We start from the raw sequence: 9,221 nt of genomic DNA, 5'->3' as shown, positions 1-9,221 counted from the left end.
TAGGCTAAACTGGAGATACGGGCAATTAGGATTTTCCTCACAAATTCAACACTGCTGCTGAAAGCTTGTGACCTTTCGCTTGTTTGCTTGACTTGGGGGGTTCTGTTTGGTTTTTGTTTTGTTGTTTTACTTTTGGGTTTTTTTTATTTTTATGTAATGGTTGGGTTCCCCTTGCTTGCACGGGTAGAGTACACAAAGCTGGGCAGTAAATCCACAGTCCAACCCTGCTCAGCTGCTTGTGGTCATGATAATGTTTAGCCCTTATTTCTTTCTTCTTTTCTAAATATAGGGTTTAAAAGCATTCACAGGAGCAAGCAGTACATGAAATAATTCATTTTGTCACATTGACACTGTTCCCGTGTCCACTCCTGAATCTGCACATGTCGAGAAGCGTTTTGTGCTAATTTCATGAGGACATTTGCTGTCATCTTGTATTTACTGCTCAGATAAGCATTGGCACAGAAGGGTCACATTCATCTTGGCACCCAGCTGATGACATCTGCCTTCTGACACAAAGAAATGTATTTCTCTCTTGGGTTCAGTTGTGCCAACACTGCAGGGTAGGGACAGTTTGGAAGGCATTTTCTCCAGTCCGTATCACTCAGTTCCAGAACTGCTTTAACGTCCCTTCTGTGCTGTGAGGACCAGCAGTTTCTTGGAAAACATGAGGATTTTGTGGCTGGGGAGAAGAACAGTTTGAGGTATGATGCTAACTTGGAGCAGGCAGCTACAATTTTCTCCTGAGGACAGGGATAAGAGAGCTTTGTCATTGTTTCTTATCAGTCATGATTTATTATTTTCCTACCAACATAGGGTTTTTCACCACACAAATTTTGGAGGCATGGGAGGTATGAATGGCCACTGTGCAGCATCCTGGCCCCCTAGAAGAAATTAACTTTGACACTGGACAGTTTTTGAGTACGAGTGCTTCTCAAACAAAATAATATTGTCTGAGCAGTTTGCTGTTGCTGAATGAAATCCAGAGCTCTGCAGACAGGTTACTTCTGAAAGCAGCAGCCACTTGGGCTTTTGGCTCAAGGAAGGGCTGTAACTGGGGTAGATTTCATTAGGCTACGCAAGGCTCTGCAGACTTGTCAAGCCGCAGAACTGAGCTCAACTCTCCAGGGGTTGATCTCTCCCTGGGGTAGGTTTGTTACACCTACTTCCCTCCCCACCGTCACTCACAGAGGAGTGGGAGTCCAGTGTCCCTCAGGCAGCTGGACTGCAGCGTCCTGGCTGGAGCCAAGCATGACTCCCTGCACTGTGCCACCACTGGAACAGCCAGGTAGTACTGGTTTCTCCTATGGGAAGAAGCAAACCAGCCCAGACTGCTGCTGTCCTCTTCATGGGAGCCCTGTAAACCCCTCCTGGCCCCTGTAGCCCTGGAGGGATGGGGGTGTGTGTAGTGGATATTGGTCAGGTGCCCCCAGGCTGTAAGTACAGGTTAAGGAAGTTGGCAGCCCGTGCATGGCCTGAGGCTCTGCAGCACAAATGTATTTATTCTGAGAGGTGTGAGGTGCTGCACTGCTTGGGTGCCAGTTGTCATTAAACAAAGACAATTGGTTTCCTGCGTACTTGCCTTTTGTGACTGATTGGTTTTGGTGTTTGAGATGCTGTGAGCTCTGACTGAAGATAAATTACTTCCTCCTGTGCATATTCTCTCACAGCTGATAAAGTAAGGCTGTAGCTTCTCCTTCAGCTTTGCACCAAAAGAACCTGTCACCAGCGTGGAGGAGGCTTGCTGAACTTGCCCTGGTCACTGAAGACACACCCTGATGGTTTAAACCTCACTTCCACAGGAAAGCTAGCCAAAAACCACAACCCTAAGGCAGGCTTTATTTCATTACAGACTAATTATTTTCACACAGTTTACACCACCCCCCCTCAGGCTGGCTCTGTGGTTGTCAAAAATTCCATGACAGAGACATGAAATATGAAATCTGTACTTGCAGAACAGCATGAAACACACGAGTGTTACCAGGGGCAGAGTTTGGTACCAGATTTTGTACCAAAATCGATTTTTTTACTAATTTCTCTGAGGATGCTGCAGTTTCTTCAGTGTCTGGTTGCAACAGAATCCAGACACTGTGCTGCAGCTAAAAGCCCACTGTCTGCCAGGTGGATTTGCCAGGTATTGAGGAATGCCAGCTCTGGCTCAGAGCACGCTCTGGTTAGCCAAATGGCCTGCTGGTAGCACTGAAGGAACCAAATCCCATGAAAGACCAAGAGCAGGACAATGACAAATGACACTTCCCCTACTACTCACCCAGTATCTGACTACTTTCAGCTCTCTGGACTTTCTTCAGTCCTTACTGCTGTGCCATGAGGTTTTGCCTGAGAGGGTCAGAGACCAGAGGGTGCCAGGGCCAGCTGGCAGAGGCACTGCCCAAGGCTGGTTATTGAGCAGATCTGCAGTCTGTGGGTGCCTCTGTGTGGGTGCCAGCAAACTGAGTGGGGCAGTGAGCCTTGAGGCCTTGCCATGATCGGGTATCTGCAGCTGGAGGGAACAAGGAGCCCGGAATGGCTACTGGATAAACGAGCATCTGTCCTGTTTCTACAGAGGCCCATGCTGTATATCTTCTCTGTATGTTCCACTGCAGACCTTCATTCCAGACAGGGGAAGAGGATTACGGCATTGGTCCTGTTTCCATTTGCAGAAGTGCTGTTTTCTGGTTTTCTGTGTGTTTGTCTGTGTGGCTGGCCATGTGCACACACACAGGTGTGTTTGTGTGCTTACTGGGAGTACACACACAGCCTTCATGCTGCCTGGACCTGGCAAGACAAAGATGCAGGCAGCTTCACTTCTGTTGGGCTACCAGGTTTATCAACTCCAACCAACACTTCTGCTGCAGGCAGGAGGACATTTCTGCTAAAGAACACAGTTAAAATGCAGCCTTTGTGTGGCAAATAATTTTTTCACTAGCTCTACAGCCCATGTTCCTGAGTATTTTCTGGAGCAGCCGGATCTCTGCTGCTGTGATGTTTTAATTATGAATCAAGTAGAGGCCATCCCTTCTAGGCAGGCTGTTTGAACCCATCCCTGGATTACCCCTCTGTTGGCCAAAGGATGTCAGTGCTACGGTAATTAGTTTACCAGTCAGCCTCTGCAGCAGCAATTAAGGAAGGAGAAAGAGAAAGTGGATCTATAACACAACAAGCTAAGAGCTGACAATTCAATACTTAGGGTTATACTGATGGGTATGACTGACTGTGTGAAGTTTGTGTGGCAAAAATAAGAATTTCTAAAATGTTCTTCCCTGAGCAGCAGCAACAAGTTAGTTTGCGGGGTTTTAGTCATATATAGGGCAGGATGAGTCTATCTACACACTGTAAAGTGATCTCTCAAACATTATTTTCGAGAATAATCAACAGTTATAATAAATCTTTGGGGAAAAAAAAATAAGCACAGGCTGTCTTTATTCTTTTACATGCCTGGCAGCTGCTGTCAGGATATTTTTGTTGGTGAAACACAACACCACTTCCCTTGAGATGAAATACTTGTGACAAGAGTTAACAAGGCACTTCTGTGAACACATGACAGAGAAGTTTGCATGAATAATTTAACAGGGTAGCTGAGTTCAAAAATAGCTGCAAGATTCCAAATTAAGTATAGAGACAGGAGCTTTAAAAAGCCTTTTTGCCTACTTTAAGCAGCTTTTCTAAAGGATACAGAAAGGCCTTTAAAGGCCTTATAAATCAAGAAGCTTCAGAATCCAGAACCCTCTCTTGCCACTATTAATACCTCATAGTAGCCTGCACTTTTTAAATACTCTTTAGAGAATAATTTTTAAACAAACAACACTCAGGAATCAGTATCATTTCATAAAAGTTTAATGTTTGCTTTTAAAATAACACTATTTAATCGAGAGAAAGGAATCCACACATACAGAGTCTTCTTGGATGCTGGCAAAAGAACTTAAATTAGAGACATACCCACGACCAGCAGGTTTAACCAGTAAGAATATAGAGAAAGTCTCATTAGAGATTAGTCACATTAATAATAAGAAAAAGAATGTGCCCTCCAAAGAGAGGAGCAAAAGATACCATTCCAGTCATGCATATCTGCACTCACCTTCTCAGAACAGGTTTCCAGAAGTCTGGCAATTCGAGATAACGTTTTCTTAGCTCCTGTGGAAAGTAATCAAGAGACCAAGAGGGAAAGACTTAAGACTTGTTACAGCAAAAGATGTTCATCCTAAAATCCGGCTTGCTGGAGATTCTGGTGGGTTTGACTGTTACAATCCCAAATCTTAGGCCCTTCTAATTGTATCCCTCCCCTCTGCATCAAAACCCTTCAATAGCTAAACAGCTAGTCTGGAAGGAATTTGTCAAGCTGTTAGACTGGAGTGTTAATGGACAATGACTCAAACAGTCAGCCACTTGGCTGCTTTTGCTATGATGTGCATGTCACAGCCCAGGTGCAGAGGAGGCTACTGCTGGGGTTAGAGCCAAGGGTGATAAAAAGACCCTTTGGAAGTGGGGTAGCTGGGGAGGCATTGGGACATTCACATAGGCCTGAAAGTGTTCATCCCTCAAGACAGGGCATAAAATATGCTGTCATGAGAGGCAGCTGTCATGTCTTAGTAGGTGTCATAAACCACAGAGACCCCCAAAGTGCCCTCAAACTAATTTCTGAGGTTTTCACTTATCCTCTCTCTCTTTTTCTTTCCTTTTTACATTTTCCTACATGTTACTTTTATGTGTCTGTATTGTTATATTTCTACAGATAATAATCAAACCTACACACCTCCTACCCTTTGCAACTGAACTGTTCTGAAATAAACCTGGCATATATATATATATATATAAATAAAAATACTGGTAATTTAAGGTCATTTCACTCTAATCCACTCCAAGGGATGTATTATTAACAAGAACCTCAGTTACTCCACTTTCAGGGATGGGTCATAACACAAGTGTAACACAAAATGAAAACAGCTGTCAATGAACACACTGTGAAGGTACACAGTTCACTAGAAGAAGGGATTTGTAAAAAGTAGGATAACTAAAAGCCATGTATTTGATGCTTTAGTCTAGGAGGCTAAACATATAAAGCATAAGGTTTCATCTTACAAACCTGAAATAAACCTTCAACCTGTAAGCATTTTTGGTATTCTGAAGCACAAATGAAACTCTTGGAGAAGTAATTGCACTTACTATCTTGGATGATCTCTCTTCTGTCGACATTGTAGCAGCCTGAGGCAGGTTGTCCATGCCTGCACCTTGTGTCAAATGTCAGATAGATGAAATGTGAATGATGAAGGACTATAGCAATGCAAATATGGGATGTTTTTTTCACCCAGCCAAACGGAATCCGTTGCATGACTTCATTGCACTGAATACATGCAATAGAAGTGAGAATTACTTTTGTAACCCTAGCTTGGACACGACAGGGATGCACTGATTTTGAACCATTCCCTCACCTTGGTAGAGCAATATAACTCGTGAAACTAACTAGCAGAGGGCATGAAATTTAAACAGTACCTGGAAAGCACCATATTAAATGGGTTTTATTGCATAAAGCCTTCAGTTCTTAAGAGAAAATGCAGTGACAGATATTCCTATGCTAATGGACTTTTTTCCCCACTAATCAAGAACGTCTAAATACCCATCTTGCAGGTGCCTAGCTACAAGACTCCTCTCATCTAATTATTGGCACTTACATTTAATTCCTGTTTTTTTCATCTCTGACAGGATATGAATACAGCTTAATGTGAGATCTGATATGAAGACCATCCCTATAATTTCTTTACCAGATAGCTATTACAGGGCTTTTCATCCACCACAGCTACCATGGCTCCTAAAGCATTGTTTCTACATTCATCTAAAGTTTGTAAGCAAATTAAACAGGGTGGGAACACAAATGGCTTGTAGTATTTCAGTGTTTCTTAGGTTCTGGCTGAAACTCCCCCACAAAAGCAGCTTCTTGAAGAAAAATTGTATTTAATTAAGAATTGAAAACATTACCTTGTGTGCTCTACTGTCTGTAAAATGAAGATTCTTCAGTCAGGCTGCTGTAAATGGGAACACTGTTTGCCTTGAAGCAGCTCTGATGCAGGTTTTATTTCCTGCATGTGTTCAACTATTCTCCACCACCTGCCCAACCAATTCTAATGGCTCTCCTCTCTGCATCCGCCACTGATGGACAGCTTCACGGGAATTGTAACAGCAGCTTGACTCATTTTACCAGACCCTAGAACTGCTAACATACAGTAATCAGCCTTCTCATGACAGGCAAGATGACAGCCCAAGAAGAGGTGGAGGTGGATCGGAAAACAAAACCCAGAAACTAATTCCAACTGTGGAGCCTTGTATTTCTGCTCTAAGGCAGAATATAACAGTCTGCAGCTGCATTATTCTGCTCAGGTTGGTTACAAACATGAATACATCCATACTGTCTGAAAACAGCTGACAGAAAGGATAGTCTAGCAACCAGAACTTGCGTCTCCTTCTTCTTCTTCTTCTTCATGCCAGACAGAAGCAGAGGAGTCAAGTAAAATAAATTTTATGGCTGCTTTATACTCCCACACTGCTGGCACGTAGGCTGTTTGCACATAACCGTGCATCAGGCACAGAAGGACTGAGGTCTGTCTCAGAGAATGATTTTGCTCCCTTTAACCTTTTGTAATGTTCTGAGAGAATAATAAACCAGCACAGTATTACATCAGGCACCACATGAAAACATGTCTCACGTGACTTCTCTTGCCCTCTGCACTAAAGAAATATAGTTTTGTCATGATTTGGGATGCACTGGTTTGGTGGATGGTTGTGGGTTTTTTAAAAAAAAATCTGCTATCATCACTTACTTTCATAGGTATTTCTAAAAACTGTTTGGGGTTTACCAGGATAAAAAATAATCGACCTTTGCCCACATTTCCTACTGTTTCCATGAGAAAATTGCAATTCTTTGTGAAGCTTCTCTTAGATAACAAACAGGCATTTATTTCCAGCCTTGGCAAAAATTAATGAATCATAAAACCACAAAGATTGGAAAAGACTTCTAAGATCATTGAGTCCAACCATTAACCCAGCACCATTGTGTTCACCACTGACCTATGTCCTCAAGTGCCACATCCACATGTCTTTGGAATACTTCCAGGGATGATGATTCCACAAAACAGCATGATGATTCTGCCAAACAGCAGAGACCTTATATCTTCATCTACTACTTATACTTTTTACCACTAGAGCACAAATACATTTGGAAAAAATTTACTAACAGAATGATGGTTGCTACATTTCTTCCCTGCTCACATGCTATTTAAAATTCTAAACCAAACAAAAAATCCCCCCAAAAGCCTTTCTATTGCCTAGTTAAAACTTAGCCAAAGACAAGATTCCAGCAAGGTAGAAGCAAGGTTTACCTACCCAACTGACTACCCCAGGAAAAATTACTGTGTTTTGCCTAAAACATTTGAAGGTTTCTTCTCCTTTCCAAATGTACATTCAAAGAGACTGGAAGAAGAATTAAAAACCCACCTGGCCTTAAAAGAGATTGATAGGATGACCGCAGCTTTTCTATGTCTCTTCTCCCACTGCTTTTTAATCAAGCTTGGTTTTGCAACAAACCTCATCCAGGAGAAAGGATGTGCCAGCCTCCATCATGACAAACTAAAGGTTACAGCATCAAATCACTTAAGAGTTAATCTATTTCTCTTTAAATTTCCTAGGTATTTGTGCCTGGTTTGAAGTAGTATAAAGATAGAAACATTAAAACTGTATTTGTTTCCATCCTAAAAGAAGCTTTCTGAAAACCAGGAAAAAGGTAACTTCTTGTGCTTTGTGCAGTTTTTAGAGATGTCAAGAAGGAGAGGTAATGTATTGCACCATTCAAACAGACAAGTAAATCCCTATTAACTTACCCCTCCTCCTGAGGATCTGGAAGAGTCGAAGGCCAGCCTAGAAATTAGGCTTCCCAGTCAGTGCACTATGCTACAGCTCTGCCAGCACAGGGAACGAGTACAGTGGATAAATCATTTACTGCAAGCCTCTGGAAACCACAGGGGAAAAAACAGGGAAAAAAAAGAAAGAAAAAAAAGAAAAAATACATAAATAAAAATACATGTCATTTTATGAAATTACAGTGTTAACGCCTCTTGTCTGCCAATCTACCTAGATGTCATCACCTACACCACCCATTATGTTCTTGTCCATTCCAGAGGTTCAAGGATTGCCATTTACTTCTTCCCCAAAAGAGACCGCGTTAATCTTCCTTCCAGGAGTAAAGAGAGCCCTACCTCCTCCCAGGGATAGACTAAAGGGCACAAAGAGAAGTAATATTTAATTTAGACCACAGGAAAGTTCAGATTCTGGGAAGCTTTAGACATATATGGGGTAACAACTTCCAGTTTCTCCTTTGCAAAGTTCTTGCTTGCCCTTGGCACTAGTGCCTCTCCATTCACGGCCAGCCACGTTCAGCACTGACCACAACCACTACTTGTAGAAGCAGCTGTAGAGCACAGAACAAGGATAACAGAATTATATTGTCCTTTCCCCAAAAATAAAGTTAATTTTTAAAATTAAGTTCTACACAGATGACACAGCATTAAATAAGGTTGTCTGAAGAAGACAGATTACTGTTTGCCACTGAAACCTTCATGAAAACCAATCTGCAGAAGGAAACTAACCAGAAAGCATGTGCATATTTCAAAACAGCACTATCTAAAGTGCAGAACTCTAGAAAAATTCAGCCTTCCCTTTAATATTTCCCTTCTCTGCTCATATATCTCTCAATACAAGGCAGGTAAGAAAATCAATTCCCCTCTTCCTCTGTGGATTTACAAGAGACCAAGCACTTTACTGAAAAAAACTGGAAAGAAAACATGGGGAAAAATTTATCTGTCAAATGTAAACAAACAAACTCAAGTATATGATAAAAAATGCAGGAGAAAACCAAGAAGCAACTACAAAGGATTTTTTATAAATCAGGATTTAAGCAATCTCTACTCATTGCCCAACTCCATTTTAACTATCAAAGCACGTCAAACCTTGCTTGCTTTGGTTTTCACAGTCAATCAGCTATCTGATGAAAGTAGGGCAACAACATGAACAAAGATTTCCTATATTCAATGCAGTAATTGCTTAACATCATTAAACCACCGCAAAGAGATTTTCTCAAAACTCTCTTCCTTTCTTAATTACCTTTTTACTGTTGACTTGACCTTTTATACTGGATTTCCAAATTCAGCTTAGACAGTTCTTACATTTCTTGTATGAAAACA

The sequence above is a fragment of the Motacilla alba genome, chromosome 3 (genome assembly GCF_015832195.1).
Source record: "Motacilla alba alba isolate MOTALB_02 chromosome 3, Motacilla_alba_V1.0_pri, whole genome shotgun sequence".
In the NCBI taxonomy this organism is placed as follows: domain Eukaryota; kingdom Metazoa; phylum Chordata; class Aves; order Passeriformes; family Motacillidae; genus Motacilla; species Motacilla alba.
The sequence above is the reverse complement of the archived record's forward strand: the minus strand, read 5'-3'. Positions refer to the sequence as shown.